Raw genomic sequence first — 19,187 nt, forward strand, 5'->3', positions numbered from 1 at the left:
TTTTTATAAGTAATAGAAACTACATGTGAGTTACACAACAAAAAATGACATATCAATAAAATATAAGAAAATTAGAAGTTGGAAACAAAAATGACTCTAAGGAGCAACAAATAATGTGTGCAAATAATCCTGAAACTAATTTTTAAGAAGACTCTTTTCTAGCTTGTATAGATTCAGATATAGTCCTGATTAGAGAGAGATTTAAACAAATCTTATAACATGCTACTATTTTTAGTTTTTTAGTAATTACCCCAGTATTGAAATAATTGAAATAAGAACTTAAAAAAGGTAAAATGGCTTTTTATACTCTTTTATATAATGTCAAAACTGTTATATAAGTGACAGCATTTTTTATGATGAAATTAAATGTATTATAGCTCTTTCTGTGATAATGGTAAATTTTCACATATAAATGAATTATAATGTTTGAACATGATCTATAAAACTCATGGTTCATATCTGAATCTAAGTATTGCTTTAAGCATTTTGATGAAAATATCAGTTGCTTTTGCCTTGGCAAAGCAAAATTTCTCAAGATTAAAGTTTCTAAAAACTACCTAAGAACAATAGCAATTCAAACAATTTGGTCTAATTTGGCAATACTATCTATAAAATATGAATTATGTGAAAAGCTTGATATCAATTTTTTTTTTTTTTTTTTTTTTTTTTTTTTTTTTTGAGACGGAGTCTCGCTCTGTCGCCCAGGCTGGAGTGCAGTGGCCGGATCTCAGCTCACTGCAAGCTCCGCCTCCTGGGTTTACGCCATTCTCCTGCCTCAGCCTCCCGAGTAGCTGGGACTACAGGCGCCCGCCACCTCGTCCGGCTAGTTTTTTGTATTTTTTAGTAGAGACGGGGTTTCATCGTGTTAGCCAGGATGGTCTCGATCTTCTGACCTCGTGATCCGCCCGTCTCGGCTTCCCAAAGTGCTGGGATTACAGGCTTGAGCCACCGCGCCCGGCCTTTTTTTTTTTTTTTTTTAGATGGAGTTTTGCTTTTGACTCCCAGGCTAGAGTGCAATGGCCGGTTTCAACTCACTGCAACCTCTGCCTCCCAGGTTCAAGTGATTCTTTTGCCGCAGCCTCCCAAGTAGCTGGAACTACAGGCATGTGCCATCAGGCCCGGCTAATTTTTTGTATTTTTAGTAGAGATGGGGTTTCACTGTGCTGGCCAGGCTGGTCTCGAACTCCGACCTCAGGTGATACACCCGTCTCGGCCTCCCAAAGTCCTGGGATTACAGGCGTGAGCCATTGCCCCTGGCAACAACAACATAATTAGTGCATTTTCTGAAATAAAGGCAAGACAGTAAATTCTGTGAAATAATTAATTTATGAATTTTGTATGTCTTTATTTTATTACTCATCCTAGCATCACCAGCCTTTCAACAGAATACCCAGACAGATCATCTGATATTTTGCCAACTTTCAGTTAAATAAAAACCACAGCTTTCCAATTCCTATAAAAAATTTGTAGTAATGAAGGTGTATTTGTCAAAATAGGAGAACAGACCATATTTGGCTTAACAATTTGTAGCATGAAATATAACTTTGAAATAACTGGACATATGCTACTTGGGTCTCCATTTGTGTTCTTATCCTGAGCCCTGCAAATTTTAGGGGTGGGCTGATGTGTTATACTTACACAAGTGACCCTTCTACCCATACAAGGCACAAATAATCATTAAGTGTTGCTGGTCTTACCACAGGGGAAGTAAAGCACCCTGTGGGAGTGAGGAGTGAGGCATTGCTGTTTTTCTACAGAAGCACCGCGGCGTTTCAAGCCCTTCGGCTTGATTCATGATATTCTTTCAGTCTAAGTGAATATAGAGAAGGAAAATACCTCTCCCCTACATTCATCTAGACACTTCCTATTCCCTCTTCATGTGCCCGTGTTGTGGTGTGAATTGTGTTCACTAAAAAGATATGTTAAAGTTCTAACTCCCCGTGCCAGTAAATGTGATCTTATTTGGAGATACGGACTTTGCAGACCTAATCAAATTAAGATGAGGTCATACTGGAGTAGGGTAGGTCCACCCTCCAATAACTGGTGACATCATAAGAAGACTATGAGAAACACACAGAGACCCAGGGAGGGGGCCATATGAATGAAGAAGGAGGCAGAGACTGAATTTAGGCTCCCACAAACCAGGGGATGTCAGAAACCACCAGAAGCTGGAAGAGGCAAAGAAAGATTCTTCCTTACAGACTTCAGAGAGAGCACGGCCCTGAAAACACATTGATTTCAGACTTTCAGCCTCCAGAACCATGGGAGAAAAAATGTCTGTTGTTCTAAGTCACAACAGCTGTAAGAAACCAGTGCAAGTATCACTGTATTTTAAGCCTGTGGGCCTGACTCATGAGTGTCTTTCAGAAATGCCCTCTCCTCCATATTCACTTAGATGTTCCATATTTCTCCTCTGCATGCCATGTATGGCTTTCAGGAAGACTTTGTTGGCAGTGCAGGGCAGGTCTAGCTTTATCCTACCAGCAGCCCAGGGCAGGTCTAGCTTTATGCTATCAGAGGGAGTGGGCTATAAGTAGAATGTGACCGGGTTGATGGTGATGCTGCTTCTTATAGCCTGGCATCATATTGGTTTTCTCCTGCAGTTGAGAAGAGTCGTGTGCAAGCCTGTGGCAGCAGCAAGTCCTCCTAATATGTCCCTGGTGTCAAACTAACTCATTAGACTGTGGTAGCTGTGGTTGACTCCTGGTTTCTCCCAACTCCACCCTTTTGGCAGGCAGCAACCCTGGCCAGCAGCTGCTCATGGTCTAGGAAGGACAGCTGTCTTAACACTCATTCATCTGTAGAGAGCAGCCTTTTGGCTCAGCGGATGGATCCACCAGATGCTCAGATTCTTTTCAATTCTGGAGTCTGAAATCCCCAGTGCCATCTACCTGGCATCAATCTCAGGTGCAGCATTTTCAAAAGGACCCTGATGTCAGCAGCTGCTTGTGTGGGTAACACTAGGTATAATCATCCACTTATGTTCTCAGATTAAGAGTTGATTAGGCCAATTGTATCCGGATCATTTTCCCCTATGAACAATGTCAGCAGAATGGCACACTTTTCAAAAATTTAGTCTAAAATACATGAAAAATATACTGTTTTCCTTTTTCTTGGAAATGGGAAAATAGATTTGGACTGAGTTCCTGAATTATATTTTCTCTCTCTCTCTGGGTTTCAATAGCAAGCCTAATGTAACCGTGTGTAAAAAGAAGTATTTTAATTTGGAGGGAAGGAGTTTGCCCTCACAACAAGTCGACATTCTTTTTTCCATAAAACACTTGAGCTTGAATATGCAAATGATCCCCATATAGGCATAATAATTAGTCATTCTTTCACAAAGAAATAATTTATGAACATTGTAGTATATGACAGACAGCATTAAGGTTCATCAAGATTCTTTTGGATCTCTCGGCTTGTCAAAAAGCAAATGTTGATTTTGTGGCCTTGCTGGTAAAACACTAGACTCTTTCTCTTGGTGCACAATTTAGTCACCTTCTATAATTTGCTTTGAAATGAGCAAGATCTGGCATAATATATCTTCTATTTAATGAGCAATATTACAAACAAGATTAAAAGAAATGGCTATGATGCTTTTGTCTTTGCAAATTGAATTTGACAAGAGACTACTACAGACAAGTAATGAACTTACTAGATACGTCACGGGGACAGAGCATCATACTCTGGAATGGCAGAGTTTTCTTTACAAACTTTAGTAAATGTATGGGAGAGCTTATCATTCAAACACTAACAATTACAGAGATTCTAGGATGAATTCCAATAAGCTCATGTGGTTTAATTTTAGAAGCAAATAGAAAGAAATCATTATTCATATAATTTTTGTTGTTAACTAACCTTTTGGAGTAATGTTGACATAGAGTTGGAAAATCTGTACATTTAGAAAGTGCTACTGTTTAGGGTTACTGCGTTAGTCTGTTTGGACTGTTATAACAAAAATATCCTGGACGGGGTTGCTTTAACAACAAACATTTATTTTTCACGGTTCTGGAGGCTGAGAGGTCCAAGGTTGAGGTGCCTGCAGATTCTGTGTATGGTGAGGGCCTGGGCCTGCTTTCCGGTTCACAGACAGCCATCTTCTTACTGTGTTCTCACAGGGTTGAAGGGCAAGGGGTCTCTTGAGAGTCTCTTTTTTTTTTTTTTTTTTTTTTTCTTGAGACGGAGCCTCTCTCTGTCGCCCAGGCTGGAGTACAGTGGCGCCATCTAGGCTCACTGCAAGCTCCGCCTCCTGGGTTCACGCCATTCTCCTGCCTCAGCCTCCCAAGTAGATGGGACTACGAGCGCCCGCCACCACGCCCGGCTAATTTTTTGTATTTTTAGTAGAGACGGGTTTCACTGTGTTAGCCAGGATGGTCTCGATCTCCTGACCTCGTGATCTGCCTGCCTCGGTCTCCCAAAGTGCTGGAATTACAGGCGTGAGCCACCGCGCCCGGCGAGAGTCTCTTTTTATCAACTGTGATTACCCCATTTATGAGGGCCTCACCTTCATGACCTAATCACTTCCAAAAGCCCTACCTCTAAATACCATCACATTGGGGATTAGGTTTCAACGTATCAATTTTGGGGGGCCACAGAGATTCAGTCCATAGCAACTACTAATGTTAATAATAGCAGCTACCATTTACTGAGTGGTTACCTATGGTAGCCGCTCTATTTACTGCTTTCCATTTAATCCTCCCTGCCATAGAAAAGAGATAAGTAGCATTGTTATTCTCATTTTCAAATTAGCAATGTGAATGTTTTAACCATAAACTTGTCCGAGATCAACAGTTAGAAAAGAGAAGAGTCAGAATTCCACCTGTGCCCCATGACTTGAGAGTCTGCACTTCTATTGGCAGGTTGAAACATCTCCCAGTGGAAGAGGAGCATTCCGTGTTGAGAATTTCCATTGACGAAGTCAACTGAGTGGCCTGATCCCTTGGACCAGCAATCTAGAGCTAGGGAAGATACAGCCCCAAGGAAAAGGCACAGCAGGCACTTGGCTCTCCTCTTGGGCTTCTGCTTTCTCTGAGAAAATGAAGTTTGAGGCCTCTGGAAACACTGCATCTCCCTCCAAAGGAAGGTTGTAGGTGTATTAATTAATATGATTTTAATTCAACACTTCCCTAGGCAGATAATTCTAAATGATGATCCCCAAATTATTTTCAACACCCTTCTTTTTACCACCCACTGACCTCCAAATACTCACTTTTCCAGTCTCTCTCGAGCTAAGTGTGGCCCTATGACTCACTTCCAGCCATGAAAAACAAGTGCAAATCTGTTAGGAGTATGTTCTGGGGCAATTTTTGCTCTTCTGATGAAGACAAAGAATGTTGATCCACTGAACCCACCCAAGTAATCACTTACTTTATTCTTGTTCTAAGAGAAAAATAACCCCAACTATTAAAGTTACTGTGAGTTAATTAGTTTTTTTCTACTACCAAATATATTCCTAACTGCTACAGCTTTAAATGTTTAATCATATTTAAAATATTTCTTACTCAGATTAATTAGGTCAACAGTCAGGTAAGGTAATTAGCATAATATTATCATCATTTTAAAGGCAGGGAAGAAGGGGCAGGCATGGTGGCTCACATCTGAAAATCCCAGCAACTCCAGGGCCTGAGGTGAGAGGATTGTTAGAGACCAGGAGTTCAAGACCAGCCTAGGCAACATAGAAAGACACCCATCTCCACAAAAAATTTAAAAATTGTGCCTGTAGTCCTAGCTACTTGGGAGACTGAGGCGGGAGGATCACTTGAGCCCAGGAGTTGGAGGCTGCAGTGAGCTATGATTCACGCCACTGCCCTCCAGCTGAGTTACAGGGTGAGATCCCCATCTCCAAACAAAATGAAACAAAAACGATAAGAAGAATACAATCTAGGGTGACGCAGCTACCCAGTGTAAGAGCTGGAGCTGGAATTCAGGCCTTCTAACTCCTGCCTGGGTGCTCTTTAAAACACTTAGTGAAGAGACTTGAATGGTAACGACCAGGGATGTGGATGCTGTGAGTTTTTTCCTCATCTTTTCCATTAGACCTGCATAGAACTCAAATATCACTGCAGATTGATTTCAAACAGGGAAGGAAAAAAAATTCATTCGATATCCCCTGAAAGATGAAGGGAATCATTTACGGAATAGAGAGAGTTAGATTACCAGATGTAATGAATATGCGAGAGAATTCTTCAAACACACAGAACAGAGAAATGGGAAAAATGAAAATAAACTTCTATTATGGTAGTGAATTGGCTAAAGAATTAGCACAGGGAAAGGGGAAAAGAAATCATCTAAATATTTCAATATGCTCATTTTATTCAAACCTAAGCAAAGAGAGCTTAAATGAATGCAGCCTGAGTGGAGAGAGAGAAATGAAAAAGAGAGAAAGAAAAAATAATGAGGAGACAGGAAGAAAGGATGAGAATCTGAGATAACTCTAAACTGGAGCGACCATGTAGATTCCTTAATTGGAGGAACCAGGAATCAACATACATAATATAGATTTCCACCTTTTCTTCTTCCTATCAAGGAATCTAAATGGAGTCTTCGAAAGGTTCCTGTTTTGGGAGGGGAACAACACACAGTGGGGCCTGTTGGGGTGGTGTTGGGTGAAGGAGAGCATTAGGAAAAATAGCTAATGCACGCTGGGCTTAATACCTATGTGATGGGTTGATAGGTGCAGCAAACCACCATGGCACACATTTATGTAAGAAACCTGCACATCCTGCACATGTACCTCAGAACTTATAAAAATAAAAATACTAAAAAAAAAAAAAAAGATCTTGTTTCGAGTCCTCTCACTGGCATTTCGAGAAAGTTGAATGATGTTCTACATTGATGGCTGCAGGCAGTCACCCTTGTGATGTAGACAGAGGCTTTCTTTGGCAAAGGTGTTGACTCCACATAGCCTGATATCTAGCTAGCTTTGGCCCAAGGGCATTGAAATTTACATTTAAAAAGCAAATGTTCAAGAGGCATAAGTCATCGCTACTCAAAGACATACCAAATCAGAATGCGCCATAGATGTCTAAGCCATAAGATGGGTAGAAGACAGAGTTTGGGTGTGCAGGCAGTGACACAAGTTTGAAGCCTGAGGCTTTGATTAGCAGGCCCGACTGCAGGGCCATGCAAGAGAGGGTTAAAGGTATTCAGATGAGATGCACTACCTGGCTCAGAGGACAGAGGGATGGTCAAAGCAAAGTTCGCCCAGCCCTATCCAAAGTGGATTTGTTTTAAAATCGTGTAATGGCTCTGATGCCTGAAAGGTCTCATTTATGACACAAGTTGTAGTTACCATTTCCACATCAGTGACTCACAAAAGTATGTCCTTGTCTGGTCCTTTCCTTTGAGCTATATTCCTTGGTTTCTGCTGCAGAACGAATAGCTTCAGAAGCTTAGTGGTTTATGACAATGCTCACAGGTCTGCAGATCAGCTAGGCAAGGCACTGCTCAGCTGGATTAGTCCAGACCCAAGCTCCAGGTTGTGTTTGGGTCAACAGCGCATCTTAATTCTAAGACATGGGCTGGAGGGGCAGTGGCCTGCTAAAGCATGCTCTTCTCATGAAAGATCACAAGAGGACAAGCCAAACATGAAAGCATGTTAAAAGTCTCCGTTTGCATCTTGGCCACTGATCTACCGACCAAAGTAAGTTTCAGGGCCAAATTTAAAATCAACAGGTGGGGAAACACACTCCTCCCACTAGTAAGAGGCACTGCAAAGTTACATGGCAAAGACTGTGAGTGTAAAATTCTATTGCAAGTGAGTGAAGAATTGGAAACAAAAATCCAACATGCCACAGAGCTCTAGCCCCATTTATCTAGGTGCCTAGGAGAGACAAATGCTTTTGGGTATCTCTAAGTCACTTTGAATTCAACATGAGAAAACCACACTTATGATCCATCGCCTCCTCACTCCATACATGCACGCACAGCCCATTCCTCCTTCAGCTTCTCCTGTCTTGGTGGATGGCACCACCATCCATCCACCTACCTGGAAAAGCCAAACCCTAGAGTCATCCTTGACATCCCTCTCTCCATCACTCTTACTTAACTAATCAATTGCCAAGGCTTACTGATTTATTTCCTAAATATCCCTTGAGTCCATCCATCTTTTTCCATTTCTGATACCACTATCCTTTGCTCAGGCTGCTGTCCGCTTTTGCCTGGGTTCCTGCAGTACATCCTGTCTGGTTTCTTTACATCCATTCTCACCCACTTCTATCACAGTCTTTGCACTTTATACAGTGATCATTTTAACAATGCATATCTATCTTACCATTCTTTTGTTTAAAGCTGTCTAGTTGCTACCCATTATCCTCATGATAGCTACCAAAGTCTTAAACATGGCCTACAGGACCTGCATGATCCAGCCTCTTCCTAACTGCCGTTCCATTCTATAACCCACTCTCTCCTTGCAAGCTGCACCCTGGTAACATTATGCTTACTTCAGTTCCTTCTTGGCTCTAAGCTCCTCTGACTCAGGGCCTTTACCTGTGCTGTCCTATCTTCTATCAAGCTTTTAACCACATTCTTTGCCTATTTGACTTTGATTCGTTCCTCCTATCTGAGCTTAAATATCTCTTTCTCAGAGAAGCTTTTTTCACTCATAAAGACTATGACAGATCTTTGATTGTTCTCTCTTCACAACATACTTTTCCTCTTTGGCCCTCAACACAGGTTTTATTGTTATGTGATTGCCCAGGAAGGAAATCCATGGGAATTGGCTATAGAGGTGCTGGGCATGTGGGAAACAATTGATGGAAGCCACTGCCATCCCTGGCACTGGAGGGGATGAGGGGGAGAGGCGGTGTCATCAGAACCCGAGAGCTGGAGAAAGCCTGGTGGGTGATGGGGGGAGAAGTAGTGAAGGAGAAAAACATCCCTTGGCTTTTCCCTTCCTCCTCCCCTCTAATTTCCTGCCAATGTCTTCTGTTGACTGAACCTACCAGAAAGACAGAAGGCAAAGGAAATAATAGCAGAGCAGGGAAGGAGCAGAAAACAGCCCTGAGAACAAACAAGCATAGGCTCATGACTGCAGGTTACATATTTGTTTATGTGGTTATTTGTACACTATCTGTCGCCCATACCAGACTGCGCCAGGGCTGTGTTAATGTTACTGGTCACTGATTCCTCAGTGCTTTTTACCGGGATTGGTCCTTAATATTTGTTGAATGGATGAGTGAATGAGAGATCTCTAAGAATGGAAAAATAGGTATCTATTAAAATTCTGGTGGGCACTATCTTGAGAAGGAACATACTTTCTCCCTCTACCTCTCCCTATCCCCTTTCTTTTCCAGAGGTTTCCAGTTAGGACTTATCATCCACAGTTTTGTTGTTGGTGAAATGACAAAAGTATGAAATTGTGATGCTAGTTGTCCATATTCAAACACACGCGCGTGCACACACACATGCACACACACACACACACACACACACACACAGAGTTTCTTTCTTTTCCCTTAGCCACAAGGGCAGGACCCTGCGGAAGGTCTTTTGTAGTTTGCAGAACCTGTTTGTGACACCAAAGAATCTGTGGGAAACCAGATGCCAACCTCTTGTTTTCCAAGGGGAATATTAAATAGCATCTGACAGTCTCTCCTCTGACTTTGAACAAAATTTTTTAAAAATCAAAGTGTTTATGTCTATAACCATGTCACCAAATGATCGAACCAGGTTATTTGCAAATGTGTGTGTTTATTTATTTATTCATTTTTGAGATGGAGGCTCGCTCTGTTGCCCAGGCCAGAGTGCAGTGGTGCGATCTCTGCTCACTGCAACCTCTGCCTCCCGGGTTCAGGCAATTCTCTTGGGTAGCTGGGACTACAGGCACATGCCACCACATCTAACTAATTTGTATGCTTTTTAGTAGAGATGGAGTTTCACCACATTGGCCAGGCTGATCTCGAACTCCTGACCTCAAGTGATCCGTCCACCTCAGCCTCCCAAAGTGCTGGGATTATAGGCATGAGCCACCATGCCTGGCCCAAATGTGTTTTTGGCCCTATTTTCAGAATCTGTCATGAAAGTATTTTAGACTGTTTGGGGGGAGCATTGATATTTGGGGTAAGCTATCACTTGGAAATTACAACTTTAAGGAGAGATTATTATAACCATAGCCACGGATGGGACGGCGAGTGGTGGCCAGAATCTCAGAGATAGTGAGACAAGTCTCCAGGCGTTATTGCCAACTGATTCTAACTGCTCTGTAAAACTGGGTAAGAACCTCCCAGGATCCCTGTTCTTGGTGTTGGTAGGAGAGTAAGGCAGACAAAGACCAAGCTCATGGACCCATGAACACTTCCATGCTTTTAGTGTTCTTTCCTTGATACCCTTAGTGACTAGTGTGGGAAAGGCAGTGGTGTTCCTCAGACATCTCAGTTGCTTCCTCATATTTTTCAGCACCTGCACAGGTAGGCAGGGTTACAAGACTGGTTCTGGCTCAGGGACTGTGACTGGAGATGATGTGTGTCATTTCCAGGCCAATGCATAGACAAGCCACCATGGCACCTGAACTGAACTTGTGTTGAAATGTACAGCTTGCATGGCTGAGTAACACTGGAGGGAAGGTGTTCTAGAGAGTTATTTGGACCCACAGCAGACTTTGTATGAACAAGAGACCTCTGTTACGTTAGGCTACCGAGATTTTGAGAGTATTTATTACTATAGCATAAGCTGGCCTATTCTGACCAGTAATGTGTGGATACAGTAAAAGAAGGAAGATTTCTAAAGCTTTTGTCTGGTTGTATTTTTCTGCCTTTTCTTCTGTCTATTCTCTTTCCTTTGAGAGTGTAAGGAGTCCACTGGGGTGTGTGATATTATTACATATATATTATATATTATATATATGCTATATTATATATTATATATAACACATATTTTATATATAATATATGTTATATTATATATTATAATAATATCAAATATGTTATATTATATATTATATATAATATAATTATTATATATTAGCCCATATAATTATTATATATAATATAGGCTAATATATAATAATAATTATATATTATTATATATAATTAAAGGAAAGAGAATAATATATTAGCCTATATTATATATTAGCCTATGTATTATATAATATATTATATATATTATATATAAACCTATATATACATATAGGTTTTCATCCTTCCTGGCTCATAACTCCCATAGCCCTTGTTATAGGCTTTTCCTATAATGTTGGGGTGATTTGAGCCTGAGAAATCGGCCTCAGAAAATAGAAGCTTTCTCTCTGATTTTCTCCTGCCTTCGTTTCACCTGCTCCTTTGTTTTCCTCCAAAGCAGGACTCTAATCTTCCCCCACCTATCCAAAAAGAAATTTTATGACTTAGCTTGTGTGATTGTAGATCATAAGACCCCCATTTCAGAAGGAGCCCTGCCCTATACCTGGGAGGAAAGAATGCTGCATAGAGAGGCCAAGAAAAATCTGAACAGACAGACCTTGCTGGGTTCCTCACTCAACCTATTAGTTGTCATACCCTTTTTATCATATCTCATTTCTACACTGTTGTCAATCATGCCTATCCAATGAAGCTCCATAAAAGGCCCAAGAAGACAGGGAGCTTTCAGATAGCTGAACACATGGAGGTTCCTGGAGGATGATGAGCCCCAGAGGGTGGTGAGCCTTGGAAGCTCCACACCTCTCCCCATACCTTGCCCTGTGTAATTCTTCATCTGTATCTTTTCTGATAAACCAGTAAATGTGTTTCCCTGTGTTCCGTGAGCTATTCTCACACATTATTCAAATCTAAGGGGTGGGACGTCACGAGACCTCTGATTCATAGCCAGCCGGTCAGAAGCACAAGAATAACAACGTGGGGTTAGCAATTGGCATCAGAAGCTGGGGGCGGGGTGGGGTATTCTTAGGGACTGAGATCTCACTCTGCATTCTAATGCTATTTCCAGGTAGGCAGTGTCAGAATTGAGTTGAACTAGACGGCAGCCAGTGGTGTCTGCTGCAGAGTTGACTGCTTGCTTTTTGTGGGGAAAGCCCCCCACATATTTGGTCACAGAAGTCTTCTGTGCTGATTCATTGTTAATGTGGTTGAGAGCAGAAGAAAAACAATTTTAGTTTTTCCACTCAAAGGGTGAAAAATAAGCCTAAAAATTGAGTTAATTTGGAGTTTGGTTGTGACAGTCTTTATTTCCAATATATTGAATCTAGGTCTAATAATAAAAGGAAGAACTCTCACTGAAAGTGGACAGGCCGAATTCTTTCAAAGCCATTGAACTTCTACTATAGGATACCACCTATAGAACATTCCTGGGCAGAATCTGCAGGTATCATGTGAGGTGGGAGGGGGTGTTAGCAGAAGGCTCCTTATGCTTCAAATTACATCCCACCACTACTCAAGAAGATATATTTGTTGGACTAATAATATTTTGTCTCTGTTAACATTCAATACTTAAATGAATACTTAGGAACACACTGAAGATGCAAAAATGAAATATCCTCTTGAGGCGCTAAAGGAGTTCACAGGGTGGTGCTTTTTTTTTTTTTAATTATTTTATTTTTTGACACGGGGTCTCGCTTCTATCACCCAGGCTGGAGTGCAATGGCGTGATCTTGGCTTACTGCAGCCTAAACTTCCCAAGCTCAGGTGATCCTCCCACATCAGTCTCCAAAATAGCTAGGACTATAGGAGCATGCTACCATGCCTGATGAATTTGTTTTATTTATTATTTTTAGTAGAAGTGAGTGCCATGTTGCCTAGGTTGGTTTTGAACTCCTGGGCTCATGATTAGCCCTCTTCAGCCTCCCAAAGGGCCAAGATTACAAGCATGAGCCACCATGCCCAGCTGGTAATGCTCTTATAGTCACAGCAAGACGTTAAAACCAGTGTGAGTCACAAATAAATAAGTCAAGGTTAGATTTCTAGGCTGTACAACACTGAATCTATTTCATAACACTGTTTTATTTCTCTTGTATCCCTTATCACAATCTGAACTTTAAAATATTAGCTTACCTTCCTATTATCTCCTGCCGTCATTAGAGTGTGGCACCACAAGAGCTAGGAGTTGCCCGTTCATCACTGTATCTCTAAAGCATAAGAGGGTCCCTGGTACAAAGCAGATGCTTGATAATATGTTTGATAAATTAATGAATAAGTGAATAAATGAAATAAATGAATGACAGGATGGAAAAGTGCTACTGTCTGCACATATGGACTTGCTTTCTGGAGAAGTCAAAGCTGGATGGAGTTCAAGCTTGCTCACAGAGCAGGGTGAGAATTTTGGGAGTCGAGGGGCCTGACTGACGGGGAAGGTGAGAGAATTGTTCTCAAAAACAACATTTGAGAGTGGAAAAGGAAAAGCCACCGTCACGGTTTTGCCTTACAGCCAGCGCTAGAAGTTTGGCCTGGTTACATGGTTAACCCTAAAGAAATATCTAGAACCACCTCCTTAGCACTATCTGAAAGTTCACATCTTCTGACCGAGGGCACAGAAAACCTCCGGCTGTAGAGTATCAAGCAGGGAAAATTTATTTTTTAGGGGTGACAGGAAAAGTATTCCATGACGCTCTGTAATATTTCTGGATATTTCAGACAGTATATGGTTTTTTGAATGTCCTATGTACATTTTGATGGATTACCCAATGACTATCTTATGGAGAATAATGGAGACACATAAATACATATGGGCTACATCTTGGCAAAATAAAGTAATCCCGAAGTAAATTCTAAGGATGTTCTGAACTGACACCCCTTAAGCACAACCGAATGTCCTGGTGGCTTTGCCTCCCACTGGGGCTTTCTGGCTCTTTTTTGGCCCCAGCTGCTGCTGCAACTCTGTCTGAGTTCGCACAGGAGCAACATGATGGTGCTCAGACCTCGCCGAAGTGTCTTGCTGAAGAGTTGGGAGATACTTGAACTATTCAGAGGTCAACTGGAAGTACAGGGCAGTCAACACAAACCGAAGAGGCAAACTTTTGGTCCGTGAGACATGGAAAGGGAGAAGAAATACATTCTTCTTTCTCCCCTAGACCCGAGTCCCAGTCCAGCTGGAACCTGCTCCGACGAGCGTCCCTTGGGATCCAGCACATGGCAGCCAGCATGCTGACAGTTCCTTCCTGCCTCCTCACTCCTCCTTATTTCTGCCTCCTTGGAACTGTATTCTCTAATCAACATTAGCACATACATATTGCCTCACACTGTACCTCCTGGGAACCCAGGATAAAGCACTATCTAAACATTTTGTCTTCGAAATTGTAATAAACATCAAAAGAAAAGTACAACTTGAAAGTTAAATATTTATTGTGTGCACTTCTTTTTTTTCATGTTTACACCAAATCATATAAAGGTCAACTACTTTCAGGACTCTGTGAAGTTTCCATTGAAATAAAGTCCAAATTCCTGCCATCAGAAGTGTTCCCATGGCTGGGTGCACTGGTTCATACCTTTAATCTTAGCATTCTGGGAGGTCGAGAACAGTGGATCGCTTGAGCCCAGGAGTTTGAAACCAGCCTGGGCAACATGGGGAAACCCCGTCTCTACTAAAAATACAAAAAAAAAAAAATTAGCCAGGCATGGTGGCAGGCACCTGTAATCCCAGCTACTCAGGAGGCTGAGATGGGAGGATTGCTTGAGCCCGGGAGTTGGAGGTTGCAGTGAACAGAGATCACACCACTGCAGTCCAGTCTGGGTGACAGAGTGAGAGCCATGTCAAAAGAAAAAGAACGAACGAATGAACAAAAGAAAGAAAGAAAGAAAGAGAGAAAGAGAGAGAGAGAGAAAGAAAGAAAGATAAAGAAAGAAAAAGAAGGAAAGAAAGGAAAGAAAGAAAGAAAGAAAGAAAGAAAGAAAGAAAGAAAGAAAGAAAGAAAGAAAGAAAGAAAGAAAGAAAGAAAGAAAGGAAGAAAGGAAGGAAGGAAAGGAAAGGAAAGGAAAGGAAAGGAAAGGAAAGGAAAGGAAAGGAAAGGAAAGGAAAGGAAAGGAAAGGAAAGGAAAGGAAAGGAAGGAAGGAAGAAAGAAAGAAAGAAAGAAAGAAAGAAAGAAAGAAAGAAAGAGAAAGAGAAAAGAAGTGGTCCATGGATTGTAGCAAGCAGTAAAACACCATAGGAAGAGAGTCAGCATCTTTCATTAGCAAGCACTTAACAATTTTGATGCTCTTTTGCCTTATATCTTTTTTCTTATGCCATTGTAATAATACTACTTTTACATAAAGGTAAATTAAAAATAGGAGGTTTAACTGATGTGTTCAAAGTCAAATATTGAAAAGCCACCAGCATGGGGTCTAAAGTCCAGGCTTTCTGATCCTTAACCAAAATGTCTTATATTATACTTCCCTGCTTGATTCTCCAGACCTCACCCTGTTGAAAAGCACATAGGGAGGTACACATGAGTACCTGGAGGAAAAAGCAAGCATATTGACTGAAATGGGTAGAAAAGCTCAAATAATTTTTAACAATAGTTTTAGTTTGAATAAACCTCAAATTTCAGATATGATGGAAAGCTGCTGCCTGGAAGATAACTTCAATGTTCCATTTGAGCTGTTTTTGTTCTGGATGCTGTGTCTCATGACACAATGTTTATGGTTTGACTTGAAATCTAGAGGTGTCACACAGCAGTCCAGGTACTTTGTGACAAATTATTGAATGCAAAGCGTTCTCATACTTTGAGAACCAAGAAAAAGAACACTAACTTAGAATAATAAGAGAAGGAAGAATTAGTAAAGAAATCTCTAGTTCTTTCAGGATGAGGAGTCAGGACTCCACAACTTTATTTTGCCATTTAAAATGTTGCCCAGGGCCAGGTGCAGCGGCTCATGTGTGTAATCCCAGCACTTTGGAAGGCTGAGGCCGGTGTATCGCTTGAGCCTGGGAGTTTGAGACCATCCTAGGTGACATAGTAAGACCCCATTTCTACCAAAAAAAAAAAAAAAAAAGACAACGAAGAAGAAAATTAGCCAGGCATAGTAGCACACACCTGTGATCCCAGCTGCTTGGGAGGCTGAGGCAGGAGAATCACTTAAGCCTGGGAGGCAGAGGTTGAAGTGAGCCATGATCATGCCACTAAACTCCAGTCTGGGTGACAAATTGAGACCCGTTCCGTAAATAAATAAATAAATAAAGTTATTCAAATGGTCACATTTTCAAGTACGTTCCTTTATAGGGGTGTTTGATTGACATTCACTTTAAAAGAGAAGGGGTGGATTAGGGATGGTTGGGGTTGGAGTGGATGAGCTGAACTAAAGGATACCTCTTGGGGAACTGAAAATCTGATCTCAGAGCCCTTTTCGTGTCCTTAGAGAGAGAGGACAAGATGGAGACACAGAGGAAGTTTATTGACTACTTTCTTGATGTGAAATAAAAGGCATCAGGGGCCATCACTGAACAAGATTAGAGATAAGGGTTCCTCCCACCAAAAAAAAGCCAGGCTGCCTCTAGCCCAAGTACAGTGAGCCTCTGCACAAATTGAAACATGGCCCAACATCTCCCACGGACCTGTGTTGCTGCTTCCCTCAGGGGATGGCTACTCTGCTGGTCACATCTGTTCTCTGACGGGGACTGCTGCTAAAATCCCATTAGCTTAGGGAGACAAACAGCGCTCTTGGTAACCCTCCCAGCACAACTGAGATGCACCATGATGTGACTTTTAAATAGACCTGACTATATATACTTGGGGAGAGCAGAAGTACAACACAAACTGAAACTTACAACTGCTACCAGGAGGACCAATCTCATTCAGTCTTTTGAGAGGGCCCTTGTCATCTCGGTCCTGACCTGTAGCCATATGATAGGGATGACTCAAAATGCCTGCATCTCAGGAACACACCAAGAAACCCACTTTTCTTGGCATTTCCCAGGCTTGTTCATTTAACTGTGCAGCAGCTCACATGGAAATCACAAATCCCATCCCCAGAGCAAGGTGCCAAAGAGCAGTCTCGCCCTCCCCATTGTCTTTGGTCCTCCAGCGCAGAGGTCCTCCAGGGCAGAGAACAGGTGGAGATAATTTATTGGCATCTCTCAATCACAACTCATAATTTTATTTATTTATTTTATTTTATTTTATTTTATTTTATTTTATTTTTTTGAGATGGAGTCTTGCTCTGTCACCCACGCTGGAGTGCAGTGGTGTGATCTCAGCTCACTGCAACCTCTGCCTCCCGGATTCAAGCGATTATCCTGCCTCAGCCTCCCGAATAGCTGGGACTATAGGTGCCCACCACCACACCCGGCTAATTTTAGTATTTTTAGTAGAGACAAAGTTTCACCATATTGGTCAGGCTGGTCTCAAACTCCAGACCTTTTGATCCGCCTGCCTTGGCCTCTCAAAGTGCTGGGATTACAGGTGTGAACCACTGCACCCAGCTATAACTCACGATTTTCAAGCACAGGACAAGCTAGTCCTGTTTTAGGATGAAGAATTTATTTAATACTTCAGGGACACACGTCTAAAATATTCAACTTAAACTTTGCTACATAGTTTCCTTAATATTTTAGTCTTAAGTGGTTATATTTGCTGCATGCAAAGCTTCCCTAAGGGCAATATTTGGGTCCTTACCTTACATGTGCATGACTGAAAAGGACTCTTTCCAGAACATGGAGAAGTTAGGGCACAAAGAAAAATTAGGGTTTCCGAACCAGAACACCAGCAACTGCACAGAGCCATAACATCAGATGCCCAGCTTTAGAAAAACTGAACCCTCAGTCCCTTCTAGGAGTAACCCAGATTCACACCAATGAGGACAGCGGGGAAAACTGTCATCAAAGGTGGCTCAATGGGATTGGTCCCTTTCCAAACTGTCAGACCCCAGTTCTGGCTCTGCATTTGATGATTATATTTGGTACCCAAACTGGTTTATATTTCAGACTTTTATGCACTCAAGTATTTACTTCCTTATAACAGGACTAGTCTTCCAGATGTAGAGAATAGCTGTCTAGCTCTGACATTAAGTACAGAGTATGTGTCAATTCTTTATGTCTTTCTACTTACTTCTGCTCTTCTTAGCTACAGTAAGATCCATGCAACTACAAAACATAAAAAGGTTTATTCTCTCTTAATCCGTACTCAGGAAAGGATCTGATCCAGCTGCCTATTAGTGGATGAGTTTTGAAAAGAGAGTAACTTCCAAATTGAGCATCACCTGAAAAATGTCCCCCAATCTCCTAAAGCGACAATCCACCAAGCTACTCCCTGACTTGTACAAATGGACATTTTCCTCTGGCTGCAGAACTTTAGAATTGGCAATCTGACCATTTTAAGCAAATCTATACATAGGATACAGTCTCTCCTACTTCATATCAATAAAAAGTCTACAAAGCCATGGTTCCCTGGATTTCTATTTCTCACTTTTCTTTCCTGGGCTTCAAACTGGTTTTTCCAAAATTTATCTGTGTGCCTCAAAAATATTTCAAAACCATGTTCGATATCTTCCATTGTAAATAGGCTTCTTCTGAATAACTTATATTAGGTAAAGGTTAAACTAGTCACTCATTTGCCAAGTTTCCTAATTCAGCTTAGACGTCTGTCTCTCACTACTCTCATCTATTCTGTAATCAAGTCCAGGCATTTCTCCTTGCTGACTACTAATATCTCTTGATGCTCTTTCCTCCTCACCTCCATGCCACAGGTGTTCACCACGCCTCCCGAGCAGTATTCAGCTGAGTGATGATTTACCGTGAAGGTTTAGTACATGAAGCTTAGGAGTCACACTGCCTGGGTTCAGATCTGACCTGCCACATTCTGTCTGGTCTTGGTCAAACTATTTTATGTCTCTAAGCCTCACTTTATGGAGCTATAAACAAGAGATCATATTAGTATGATGATTAAATGAGATGATGCATGTAAATGTATTTATAATAGTGTGTGCTACATAATAAGTATTATCCTAAAACTCCATAAAGTCAAAGGGCTTGTTTGTTTTATTCACCACTCCATTGCTGCTGCTGAGCACAACAGAATGTACAGTATATAACAAGTGTTCAGCATTGTGGGATGAATGAATAAGGCTTCATGATACACCTCCAATTTATTCTCCACAGCTTTTCCAGAGTATGGCACACTGTATTATTGTTCAAAACTGTTTCTGCTCATCCTTCTGGGAGGATATTCTACTCTGCTCCAGTGTCAGGCTTAGCTGTGTGAATTGCTTTGGTCAATGCAATGGGAATTTTGTATCCTGGGACATATCTGAACAAAAGCTATAAGCACCTGCATGGAGTCTTCTAGGTTTTCTTTCCC

At 41.5% G+C, this 19,187-nt stretch overlaps 1 long non-coding RNA gene across 1 annotated transcript; it reads left to right on the forward strand.

The window, feature by feature from the left end:
• Positions 1–2,064: 2,064 nt before the first annotated feature.
• On the forward strand, positions 2,065–18,795 carry LOC135966528 (uncharacterized). Its single transcript, XR_010579862.1, has 3 exons — positions 2,065–2,907; positions 4,857–5,352; positions 18,577–18,795. It is a non-coding gene; the product is annotated as an uncharacterized lncRNA (long non-coding RNA).
• Positions 18,796–19,187: the final 392 nt, after the last annotated feature.

This window comes from Macaca fascicularis, chromosome 12 (assembly GCF_037993035.2).
Source record: "Macaca fascicularis isolate 582-1 chromosome 12, T2T-MFA8v1.1".
Taxonomy (NCBI): domain Eukaryota; kingdom Metazoa; phylum Chordata; class Mammalia; order Primates; family Cercopithecidae; genus Macaca; species Macaca fascicularis.